This window comes from Triturus cristatus, chromosome 2_1, assembly GCF_964204655.1.
Source record: "Triturus cristatus chromosome 2_1, aTriCri1.1, whole genome shotgun sequence".
Taxonomy (NCBI): domain Eukaryota; kingdom Metazoa; phylum Chordata; class Amphibia; order Caudata; family Salamandridae; genus Triturus; species Triturus cristatus.
Genome location: NC_140581.1, coordinates 339,379,534 through 339,392,875, shown reverse-complemented (window position 1 = coordinate 339,392,875; position 13,342 = coordinate 339,379,534).

The window sequence follows — 13,342 nt, the reverse complement described above, 5'->3', positions numbered from 1 at the left end:
AATGGACATTTTCTCTGAGTAACAACTTGAATCATGTCATTTGTCACATGGCTATCCGTCACCTGATCACACAGTTGGCTACACATATGACCTACTGACTGTCATCTGGAGTCCACACCCAGGACAAGCATAAGCTAATGGGCCTGCAATTGTTTAGCAAAAAAGCCTAGCTGTACTGTGGGTTCCCCCTCATGGCAAGCCAGAATGTACCCACAGATGTCAGCACACAAAGTCACAACTGTGTAGCATCTGAACCACACACAGGTGACAAAAATGTACAACCAGGATACATGATTGTCAAGAAATGACACTGGCAATGACGCACGAACATTAAGCACTGGCCAACATCACGGGGGCACTGCACGATGACTGTCTGTACTGTGACTCATCACACACAAGTCAGAACTGGCAATGAAACATCAGGCTTGAACATCTACACCCCTCCCGCACACAACCACCCATACCTGAGTCAATGTGACTGATACCGATCAAGAAGTGACACCTCTTATTCAGGGTTACAATAACTGTGCTTGAAAACTACCTTCATTAACACGACATCACCTTGTAGGGCTGGCAAAACATATTGGTCACAAACAAACTTCAACAGATTGTTGTGAATAGCCACACAGGCACTGCCCAGTGTGAGTATGCACAAGCAAACTGGTGTATCCCTGTCCAGTGGACAAATGTATCACACATGTGAAAAATACTACCTAGGCCAGGGAACAATGCCACAGAGGCAGTGCCATGATGTACCCACAGTGAATGTGCACAGTGTTGGATGACTGAGGAAATTCGATTTTTTGATCTCGATCGTATTGACCCGCCATTTTGTAAACCGCCGCCATTTTGTGTTGCCCTCACTCAGGCAGCACGGCGAACAAAGTCTTTTCTGCTTTTCCTGCAATATTAAGTCAAAATAGCCTTCTGCCTCTGTTTACAAAGCTGGTGTTAGGGACTGGCCAAGTACACTAATCCTTGTCTGGTTTTTCTAATCCCTGTCTCAACTATCTGTTGGTTCACACTATTCTCTTCTGACTTTATCTTATCTTCTGGCCTTCGCTGTCTTCTGCTCGTATTCTCTCATTTCACAACTGTCCTCCAAAACACACATACTATCTCGCCACCTGCGAGTCAGCTACGGACACGTTAATAGATTAACCCATAAGGGGAAGCGACAAACACAGTTGAAGGAGAGGCTTCTTCGGGTTACTCGATACTTTGTTTTTCAATCTTCTCTATTGGCTCTATCCTATCTTAAACTTCCCTCATTGGTTCTCGAAGTGTGCACTGGGTGTGTTTTCTAGTTAATGTATATGTCTCCTATACATTATAAAAAATTGTACGCCACGGAGTGAAGTGGCAGTCTCCTGAGAACATACCGTGTGTACTTCTAGGACAACTGTACTAGCTGCAGCTAATAAAATCTGATCTTTTACGCCGACAGAGTGTCCCCGTGTCTCTGTTAGCTGAAGCAGGAGAACCCAGGAGATTAAGGCGTACCCTGTGCCGCCAGACCCAAAAGGTTCTGGTTCTTCAACTGGCGCCCAACGGGGGGCGGTTTCAGAGGTAGTGGTTTTGCCTGAAGGTCGTGAGGAACCCCGAAAGAAAATTCTGGAGGAATCGCGAGCCACGTCAAGCGACCCCTGTATGTCGAAAGTGGTCCGAAGGTCTTTTGCAGCGTGGTTACTCCTTCCTGACGGCTACTGATGACTGCTGCCCTGACTGCCGCCCTGCCTTGGCCCTCTTTTTGGTGATGTATGGTAAGGCGAGATGATAGACGGGCCTCTGTTGGTGTAAGAAGATATCTTAGTTAAGTATTGGTGGGTCGCTCCCACATTGGTTCTTTGGTTCTTTGGTTCTTTGGTTCTTTGGTCCTTTGGTTCTTTGGTTCTTAGGTTCTTTGGGTCTTTGATTCGGGTATTGCAAAACCCAAAGCCGAGGGGTAAGTACATTTGTGCTGTGTTGAGTAATTTAACCCCCTTGATGTTTGTGAACAGTCCAGTGAAATAACGATGCCTGGTCTGACTAAGTTTAGGAAACTTTGTTGCTTTGGTTGTAATAGGGATTCCCGGCTGTAGGACTCTTGTCCGATTCCTTCGGTTGGAACTCCCACTTATGAGCTCTATTCTAAACATGGTGTTGGCCCCATTGCCTTTAACGAGGCATGGATCCGATACACGAAGAATGATGGTGTTTTAAAATGGCCAGAAAATGGTAGTTTTGAGCCTGACATACTAGATAATTTGGAAGCTATTAAAAGAAAAGCCCGGCCGGCAATGTTTGACTCTTTCCGCCTTTGGCGTAAGGAAGCCAAACAGAGAAAAATTAAGCAAGAAAAACGAGATAGGAAAACACACGGTATGACAATTATACAGGCTGCTCAACAATTTAAAGATGATGAAGTCGATAATTCGATGGAAATTTCAGAGAGACAGCATCATATGGGGATAGATAAATGCTATCCGATGCTGCCAGCTTCCCCTTCCGATAAAAGAAAGGATTCAGAGGAAGATCCATTGATGTCTCACTTATTGAGATTGCCTCCGCCCTATGTACAAGGTGCTAATGCACCCCCGTTGTTTCAGCCTGCTCAGCCGCCAGCTGCGCCTCCGCTTGCTCCGGCTCTTCCACATTTGCCCCCTCAAGTACTGCCGCCTCTGCCAGTTTTGCCTTCAACTCCTTTGCCTTCATCTTCTTTGCCCTCTGCTCCCCCGGTAATTACCGATTCCTTTTCAGTTAGTCCGACTAATACTTTTTCCCCTATCCTTATGTTCAATTCTCCGTCTATGCGTAAACGACTCACAGATACGGTCTCTGGTCTTTTATCTCCTTTCTTTGAAGCTTTAAATGTGTCTCCGGCTTTTTCTCGAAGACAGTCTTGTAGTCAGTAACCAGCTTCCGAAGAACGAGAGAGGTTAAACTCTCTCGCTCGTAAATGGATTGAGAAAGGTCCCCAGTATAATGTGCCCGACATCATGCCTACCTTCTCACAGTGGAATGCGCCTATGCAGAGATATGTTTTCAATGTCATGTGTGATACTCTCGTTAAAGGATGGGAGGATATGGATTTGGGTTCGGTTCCTCAGGGTCTATTAGATATTCAAGCTGATTTTGATAAGGGTCTCATTGTGGGTTCCAAGGTTGAGGACGCCGTAAAGCGACTTGTTACCTTTAGAACCTTATTTACCTCACAGACTTTTCTCGACTCCGATCCCTTATTTAGGTTGACACTGAAAAATAATCCAATGAGAGAGGTTCCCCCAGTGTGGAGAGAAGAGGTTCCAGCAGCAGGTGCTAATCTAGCTATTCCTGCTCACTTCCAGCGTATATGGGTACATGTTCCCTGGAAAAGATCTGAAGTTTTGGCTCTTAAACAGTAAACAGAGGTAGAGGTCGAGGTACGTTGACTCAAGAACAGCGTTCCCTTCCTCCTCCTAATTCCGTGAACTACTTTGATCAGCAGAACGCTCGGTCTACACAGTACTACAATGAGGATTGTTATGTTGAAGGCAATAATGAAAGTCTTCACGCTAACTAGGACAGCCATGGACAAAGTAAGGGAGTTGTGTCGATTCCAGTAGATCAGAGTGGACCTTATGTTAATGTCACTACAATGTGTGTTTCAGAGCCATTTCTTTTAGATACTGGTGCGATGAGAAGTTCTATCATTCATTCAAAACTCCCTGGGGCACCTTTGTCTGGCTTAACAAATGTATCTGTAGGTTTTTCTGGCGCCCCAGTTCGTAATCCGGTGTCTGGCCTTTTGCCTATTTCAATTGGCCCTTATGATTTGACGAATGGTTGCGGCGAGAATCTATTGGGCTTAGATCTACTAAAAAGAATACATGCCACAATATCTTGTTCTCCTTCTGGTGAATATCTTACTCGAGGACAGAGATTGACTTCTCCAATGTATTTGTCTAAAGATCAATTCCCACCCGAATTGCTCTCTCTTCCAAATGATGTTGGTCCAAATGATGTTGGTTATCTTGAGATCCCACTGTATGTTGTTACTTTCAAGCCCAATGTTGAATTGCCACGCATTCCTCAATATAGAATTTCCACTGAAGGTGAAAAAGCGCTTTTGGAAATCATTCACGATTTGATTCAGAAGGGAGTGGTTGAAGAAACGAGAGGAAACATATGTAATAGCCCTATTCTTCCTGTTCTTAAACGCACTGATCCTTCTCAGCCTACTGTTTACCGTTTTGTGATTGATCTTCGGGAGGTAAACAAAATTGTTGTACCACAGTTTCCAGTTGTCCCAGATATCACTGCGCTGCTGACAATGATACCTTCCACAGCGGTTTGGTTTTCTGTTATCGATCTAAAAAATGCTTTCTTTAGTATTCCCATTGCCGAAGAAAGTAGAGATATTTTTGGCTTCTCTCTTGGAGGCCGAAGCTTCCGGTTCAAGCGCGCATCTCAAGGCTATTGTGAAAGTCCTTCTATTTATAGTCAAGCTCTGAAATGTCATCTTGATGTTTTTTCTTTGCTGTCTGGTGCTGCTCTTTTTCAGTACATGGACGACTTGTTAATTGCTGCTGATTCAGAGGAAATATGTAAGAATGTGACGGTTGCATTGTTGCGACACTTGTCCGATCTTAATCATAAGGTTTCACCTTCCAAGCTACAATATGTTCGTCGAGAGGTTACCTACTTGGGTCATATCTTCTCAAAGGAGGGAAGACGATTAACCCCAGAATGTATCCAAGCAATTGCGCAAATGTCTGTGCCATCCACACAAAGAGAGGTACGTGCATTCCTGGGTATTACTTCCTATTGTAGGCAGTGGATCCCTAACTTCTCTCTGTTGGCCAAACCTTTGTTGGCACTCACTTTGAAAGATACGCCTCAGCCCCTTCCGTGGACTGACGAATGTCAGAGGAGTTTTGCTGACTTACGTGCTGCTTTGTGTTCTGCTCCTGTACTAGGTACTCCTGATTATAGTAAACCTTTTACGCTCTACGTTCATGAAATAGAAGGTTGTGTGTTGTCAGTCTTAACGCAGCAATTTGGAGACAAACAGCGGCCATGTGCCTATTTCTCGGCTACGTTAGATCCAGTAGCTAAAGCATTGCCTAGCTGTCTTAAAGCGACAGCAGCAGCAGCTATTTCCATTCGTCAATCGGCTGGAGTGGTGCTAGATAATACTCTCATTTTTATGGTGCCACATGCAGTGGATACTTTGCTAAACAGAACAAAAACACAGCATCTTACGAGTGCTCGTTTGACTGGATATGAGCTGACGCTTTTGGCTAGTCACGTACACATCAAACGATGTAACACTTTAAATCCAGCTACCTCGTTGCCTCTTCCAGAAGAGAAAGGTGTTCAAGAACGACATAATTGTTTCCTCCGTACTGAGGAAGAGACAAAAGGTAGAATTGACTTGACAGATACGCCATTAATGAATCCGGATGGAACGCTATGGGTAGATGGTTCTTGTTTTATGCTCCCTAATGGAGAGACAACTTCAGCTTATGCGGTTACTACTTTGCATATAGTCGTGGAAACAGCACGCATCAGACATAACTCAGCTCAGGCAGCCGAACTGATAGCCTTAACTAGAGCGTGTGTGTTATCCAAGGGAAAAGAGTGAACGTGTATACCGATAGCCAATACGCTTTTGGTGTAGCATTCAATTTTGGACGTCTGTGGAAAGAAAGGGGATTCCTTACTTCCCATGGCACTAAGATACAACATGGTCAGTTAGTGACTGACCTTCTTGAGTCACTTGCTTTACCTACCCAGATAGCAATTGTGAAGTGTAGTGCGCACAAGAAGATTACTGACGATGTTGGTCGTGGAAATGCAATTGCGGACGAGGAAGCTAAAAAGACAGTCAGAGATGCTACAAGTCATATGTATGTTGCGGGCCCCGCAAATTGGGTCAGGGAAAGAGGAATGTATGAAGACACAGTAGAGAGTATTAGATCAATTCAAGAAGAGGCTACAGAGAAAGAATTGAGTAAGTGGAAAGAAAGTACAGGAATGTTAGATGAGATGGGATGTTGGGTAGAATTATCAGATCACCAATGTTGGCTGTTACCAGACGCCTATGTACTACCTGTAGTTACTATGGCGCATGGTCCTGCCCACTTGAGTGCGAAAGGAATATGCAAGCTTTTGGCTCCAGTGTGGCAGAACGAGGGAATACTGAAGTGTGCAGAAAATGTAGTGAAACATTGTATCATTTGCTTAATGTACAATCCTGGAAAGGGAACCCCAACTCCAGCAGGTCATTTTGCTCCTCCGACCTATCCATTTGAGGTGTTGCAAATCGATTACATTCACATGGAATGATGCAACAATCTCAAATATGTTTTAGTGGTGGTATGTGCCTTTTCCAGATGGATAGAGGCATATCCCCTGCTCTATCCACAGCCAAAATACTTTTAAAGGAGTTTCACCTAGATTTGGGTTGCCGCGCATTGTCTGGAGTGACAATGGGAGTGAATTTGTGGGTCAAGTCATGCAAAAAGTTTGTGCGGGTCTTGGCATCAAACAAAAATTCCATGCGGCAAACCATCCACAGTCAGCGGGTCTAGTGGAGTGCTATAATGACACTCTAAAGCTTAAACTGGCTAAAATACAAGCCAGTACAGGCCTTAGTTGGCCCGATGCCCTACCTTTGGCTCTCTTATCCACCAGAACGGCTGTGCATTCTTGTTTGGGACTTAGACCTTATGAGGTTGTTTTCGGACGCCCAGCTAATGTATGGGGAGTCCCTCGCCCTAAAAAGTACTCTGATATACCATTGATTACTTGCATGACCTCACAACTAAATTGCGTATTCTTCATCAACAGGTTCAGAGCGCTTTGCCCGAGGCCTCCACAGACTCAGGTCATTCCATCCAACCAGGTGACTGGGTCTGTGTGAAGAATTTCCAAAGGACGAAGAATTTGGAGCCTCGCTGGAAAAAGCCTCGTCAGGTGCTACTAACAACCCGTACAGCAGTGAAAGTTGAAGGAAAGAAGAATTGGATTCACGGTGTGCACTGCAAGAAGGTGCCTTTGCCTTTGCCTTTCGATCAGTGGGTCCGCAAGGGTATAAGAGACTCTGAAAGTGAGAAGGTTCCGCGATTCATACCTTTTAGTGATGCACACTTGAATGGAACATTGTCAGGGAAAGAAAGCGACGACATTCTCCAGGAAGCTGTACCACCGCACCTTCATCTGAATACCACAGATCCACGAACATTGTTTCAGGATCAGACTGTACCTGATAAGGCTTGTTATAATTTGAGACCTAGACCGAAGAAGAAAACTTGAGATTCTCTCTTCCATGTAGTTTCTACCCCGGTTGCAGGGTCACGGTAGGAGTCTTGGTTGTGACCTGAGTAGTGACAATAGGTCTGCAGGACGTGCAGTGTCATAGGACAGCAGATAATCATAACCAAGTGATTGAGGAAGATTGCCGTGAGCATCCACTTAGAAGATGGATACTACATTAGGAGAAAAAGAGAGAAAGGAAAAGATGAAAAACTACTGTAAATTAATATATAGTCGTTGTGGTATAACCTTATGTATTTTCATATTATTGTGTATTTTAATGGCGTGTATAGGTTGGATTGTTCATGCTATGCAGCAAAAAGTTGTCCCTTCTTCTATCACTGTGCCTTCTTATTCCACTATCTCTCCACATCTTTTTCATACACTTCCTCAACATGAACTGATTCGAAGAACCGAATATTACAATAACTCTTTTATCCAGTTATTACATCAACACCAATTAGTGATTAATTTAATACAACCGACTGTTGGGTGTGTGGACTAATGCCCCATGCCACAGAAAAAGGGATGCCATATTTAGTCCCTCCGTTCTCTTATGAAGGTTCTGCTTGGGCTTATTTTGTAATCTTCTCTAATGCTTATCAAAGCCGATTTAAACGACCTGTCAGTTCTTATATTGGTGGACCAGATTTCAGTCATAGTTCATTAATAAAGGGAATGGTAGCTGTGGCTAAAATCATGGAAAATAGTAAAATTTCTATTTATGAGAGAAAAGCATACACTAATTGGAACGTCACCCATTATATCACTAGTCTTAGTGATAAGGTTAAACAGGGAAAATCTCCACCAATTTGGACTATACCTCATCAAGGCAATTTCTGTTTGCAAATAAATGGTCAGACTGCTGACACCGAACAGAGAAAAAGCTTTTGCTCCCATACGTACATCCATTCATTCCAGAATTCGCTGACGTTAGTACCATCTCAGGGCACGTATTTTATCTGTCATGATAGAGCCTATACATGGTTACCAACTGTTTTTTCAGGAACCTGCTATATAGCTTTCCTTCTTCCCCCTACATATAATGCTTCTTCAAATTTTCATAAAAACAGATATGGCAGAGAAATTATTGATTCCAAAGATACAGCAGGACAAGAGGGAGGAGACTTCCTAAAAGGATTTCTTCCTTTTTGGGGTCCTATGGCAACCAGTAGGAATATGAGGCAACTGGTTTGTGTAGTAGAGACTACCATAGACATCACTGTAGGAGCTTTAAGTAATATTACAGTGGAACTACAGGCGGATCGTCTTATGACATTACAGAATCGAGTTGACTTAGATATTATTCTTGCAGATCGTGGTGGAGTCTGTAAATTGATCAAATCAAGTTGCTGTATTTATATACCTGATGATGCTCCGACAGTATACTAGGCCATCTCTAAATTACACATAATCTCCGAGTCGATTCAACAGGACGAAGGAGATTGGTCGTTATTGGGGTGATTTTGGGGACTACTGTCCAAATGGGGTTGGAAGGTATTAACATTCCTTGGAATGGTTTTGGCCATCATTTTCTCTTGTTGTCTCTGTATGCACTGTGGTCCCGCCATTTGTGACCTTTGTGCTACTATGTGCATCCCAAACCCTAAGTCACAGAGAACAGAGAATATCAAAATGATGCTGCAACAACAGCTTGATGACCTCATGACCATTGACATCGACTCAGATTAACATGAGTCCGTATATTATTGCCTGAGTTCTGGCAAAAGGAGGGTCTGAGGAAATTCGATTTTCGATCTCGATCATATTGACCCGCCATTTTGTAAACCGCCGCCATTTTGTGTTGCCCTCACTCAGGCAGCACGGCGAACTAAGTCTTTTCTGCTTTTCCTGCAATATTGTGTCAAAATAGCCTTCTGCCTCTGTTTACAAAGCTGGTGTTATGGACTGGCCGAGTACACTAATCCTTGTCTGGTTTTACTAATCCCTGTCTCAACTATCTGTTGGTTCACACTATTCTCTTCTGACTTTATCTTATCTTCTGGCCTTCGCTGTCTTCTGCTCGTATTCTCTTGTTTCACATCTGTCCTCCAAAACACACATACTATCTCGCTACCTGCGAGTCAGCTATGGACACGTTAATAGATTAACCCATAAGGAGAAGCGACAAACACAGTTGAAGGAGAGGCTTCTTCGGGTTACTCTATACTTTGTTTTTCAATCTTCTCTAGTGGCTCTATCCTATCTTAAACTTCCCTCATTGGTTCTCGATGTGTGCACTGGGTGTGTTTTCTAGTTAATGTATATGTCTCCTATACACTATAAAAAATTGTACGCCACGGAGTGAAGTGCCAGTCTCCTGAGAACATACCGTGTGTACTTCTAGGACAACTGTACTAGCTGCAGCTAATAAAATCTGATCTTTTACGCCGACAGAGTGTCCCCGTGTCTCTGTTAGCTGAAGCAGGAGAACCCAGGAGATTAAGGCGTACCCTGCGCCGCCAGACCCATAAGGTTCTGGTTCTTCAATGACACACATGAGTAGGAGGGCAGGCTGTGTCAGGGGACTGTAGTGTGCACACTGCTCCATGGTCCTGGAATGAGCTGACTGTTACAGGAGCAACCGTCCCGGCACTAAGCATATGTCCCACTCATGCACATCATGTCTGAGGCCACAACATTGGTAATGCATGCTGCAAGTCTGTTCATTTGAACCCTCACACTCCTATGTTGAGACTCAGCATCAGTGCCAACAATTAAGCACCCCAAAATGACCAAACAGGACAGGGCACAGGCAGACCACCCCCACACATGATGCTGAAAGCAGTGTGCACCTTGATAAACTGGCAGCCTAGATGACCGTGTGCAATAGTGATGGCACACAGACCAGGTAACACATGTAAAGGAGGGGAAGGGAGGAAGAACAGCACAGGTTGACTTTGGGGAACTGGATATGCACTGCACATATATAGCCTGGCAGTGTATCCAGGCGACTGAGCAGATCCAAAAGCTGGCGACACACAACAAACACACATGTACCTACCCCCTTCCTGCTGCTGTAACTCCCGTATCCACCCATCCAGGTCAGGGAAGACCACCGCCAGGACACGCCACATTTGGTGGGTCAGGCGCCGGCGCCCACCATGCTTGCGAGGCTCCTCCTCCTTCAGCATGACCCGGGAGATCCTCCGGGTCCAGCACCGGATGTCCTGCCATCTCTTCCTCACTTGTGGCAGGCGCCGCCTGCGACCCTCCACCGATTGCACGGCCTTGACGGCATCCTTCCAGATCTTCCCCTTGTGGTAGGGGGATACCTGTGTGTATGACAAAATGGGACAACATCACTACACCTGCACCATGTCACAGAGACACACATGTGAACATCTTTGATCTGTTGAACAGGGCATAGTATGCTGGCAAGTAATAGCACCTTAGTCATAGGGACTTTTTCCACTGTGGGCGCACCAATGCACAACATGGCATAGTAAGTGCACAGGTGGCATGAGGGGTGCGAAACAATCCCTGATCATGGCACACACTGTGCATCCCAAGCAACAGAAGGCTGATGGACAGCACCGAAAGCAGTCACATGCCCCAGGCCACTGACAAAACCTCAGCAGAGTATACAGACACACACTGGCACACATCAATCACCTGCCATTGCCAACTGCGGATGCACACCTCACTCTGCACATGTGCCACTTGCCAGGGGGGGTCACAGGTGTGGGGCTAGCTCAGCAAGTCAGACACACAGCACGGCTTACTTCACACATCAGATGGATTGAGCAGTTGCCTCCTCCATGCAGCTGTGGTGCAACACTCCACATGGACACTCACCCACATGACAAGAAACAATCACACACATCAATGTCCAGGGGGCGTACACATCATTTGTACACTCTCACCACTCTCACCACAGCTCCACTCAACTCTCACACACATCTGTGGGTGCAGTCACCTGTCACACCGGGGTGACCACTGAATCACCGCAGGACAATAGAACAAGAATGCCCAAGAGGATTAGGCTGGCCAAATGTGCCATGCACTATGCAGTGAATGTCACAGTAAGCACAATGCAAGTGAGGAGTGCACACATGAACTACATCAAGCCCTGCATGAGAGACATAAGCCACCCCCCCCGGGACCCACTCCAACCAACATTGCATGTCTGTCACACCTGGCCACAATGCCAGCAGTTACAGACACAAGAAAGGTGCATAGGCAAAGGTAGTGGAGTTAGCACTCACCTTCTCCCCTGGTCAACCATACAGCATGGGGTACTGTGGGAGGATCACATCCAGCAGGGCCTGGTTCTCCTCCTGGGTGAAAGGATGGGCCCTCTTCACAGTCCTTGACATGGTGCCAGAGGGAGACAATACAGCAGCAGTGGTATCGACTGACATGTTGTGCAGGCCAGTGCCCTCTCATGGGTTCTGGCTGCCTTATATCTGCCTTGCTGGCCTATTTCATGTACAGGAGGACAGAGTGATTGGTCAGAATCATTTGCATCCTACGTTTCCTCCAATCCCTTTAAACATACACCAGTGACAGCCTTTGCATCTTACGATTTTGCAGCATGATGTCAAGTCAACAACCACTTTGCTACATTGTTAAATGTGGCCAACTGATTTTTCCAGACCACATGATGTACAATTTTGAACGTGAAACTCGGTATCCATGACAACCAGCATGCATTTTGGCCCTAATACTTGTCCCTCATGTGTCCCCATTGTAATTCTTAACTCCCCACACAGGTACGGCGCGTTTCACACGTACCCCTAGGGCACCATCACTACAGTGATACGGGCCGTACTCACGCATGTACGGGCCATACACGCGTAAGTACGGCCGGTATCACTATGGTTGGGGTTACTGTAGGTCCTAGTGATACGGGCCGTACTCACGCGTGTATGGGCCGTACACGCGTGAATACGGCCTGTATCACTATAGTTGGGGTTACCGTAGGTCCTAGTGATACGGGCCGTACTCACGCGTGTACGGCCCGTACACGCGTGAGTACGGCCCGTATCACTATAGTTGGGGTTACCGTAGGTCCTAGTGATACGGGCCGTACTCACGCGTGAGTACGGCCCGTATCACTAGGACCTACGGTAACCCCAACTATAGTGATACGGGCCGTACTCACGCGTGTACGGGCCGTACACGTGTGAGTACGGCCCGTATCAATATAGTTGGGGTTACCGTAGGTCCTAGTGATATGGGCCGTACTCACGCATGTACGGCCCGTACACGCGTGAGTATGGGGTTACCGTAGGTCCTAGTGATACGGGCCATACTCACGCGTGTACGGCCCGTACACGCGTAAGTACGGCCCGTATCACTAGGACCTACGGTAACCCCAACTATAGTGATATGGGCCGTACTCATGCGTGTACGGGCCGTACACGCGTGAGTACGGCCCATATCACTAGGACCTACGGTAACCCCATTTATAGTGATACGGGCCGTACTCACGCGTGTACGGGCCGTACACACGTGAGTACGGGCCCTACACACGCCCTCAGAGTGTGTGGACTGCCTTTCACAGCTTACACTAGTGATAGGAGGCACACACGAAAGAAATGGAGGCGTCAGACTCGCACAAGGCTGTACATCAAGTCATTGTCAGTGCAGTCCTTCATGTGCAGGGCCTAGGTGTGTCAGGCAGTGATGTGGCACATGTCTCCTCATGTTGTGGCACAATCGATGTGTGAGGAGCTGTTTACACATGTCATGTGTGATGGGGCACTACATGGCACACTTCCCATTCACACTTTGCACATGTGTTCATGTAGGACACACGTGTCAAGCACTGCATCACTGGTATGGCACAGTCAGCAACACCCGCAACTGTTCCCTGATGCCTGGTACACGGATAATTACACCTGACATGTGACTCCCAGCGTGCCACGATGTGACTATGTCAAGTGTGTGTCATGTGTTCCCATGAGTTTTCCGTTGGTGTTCCGTCAAATCCATCTGCTGTTGCAGCATCCAACATGTGTCTGTGTGCATATGTGTCATGATGGTTCATAGCCGACTCCCTGACATGAGGCAATATCTGCATTCTCTCAATGTCTGTGTCATCAGTTTTTGACATGTA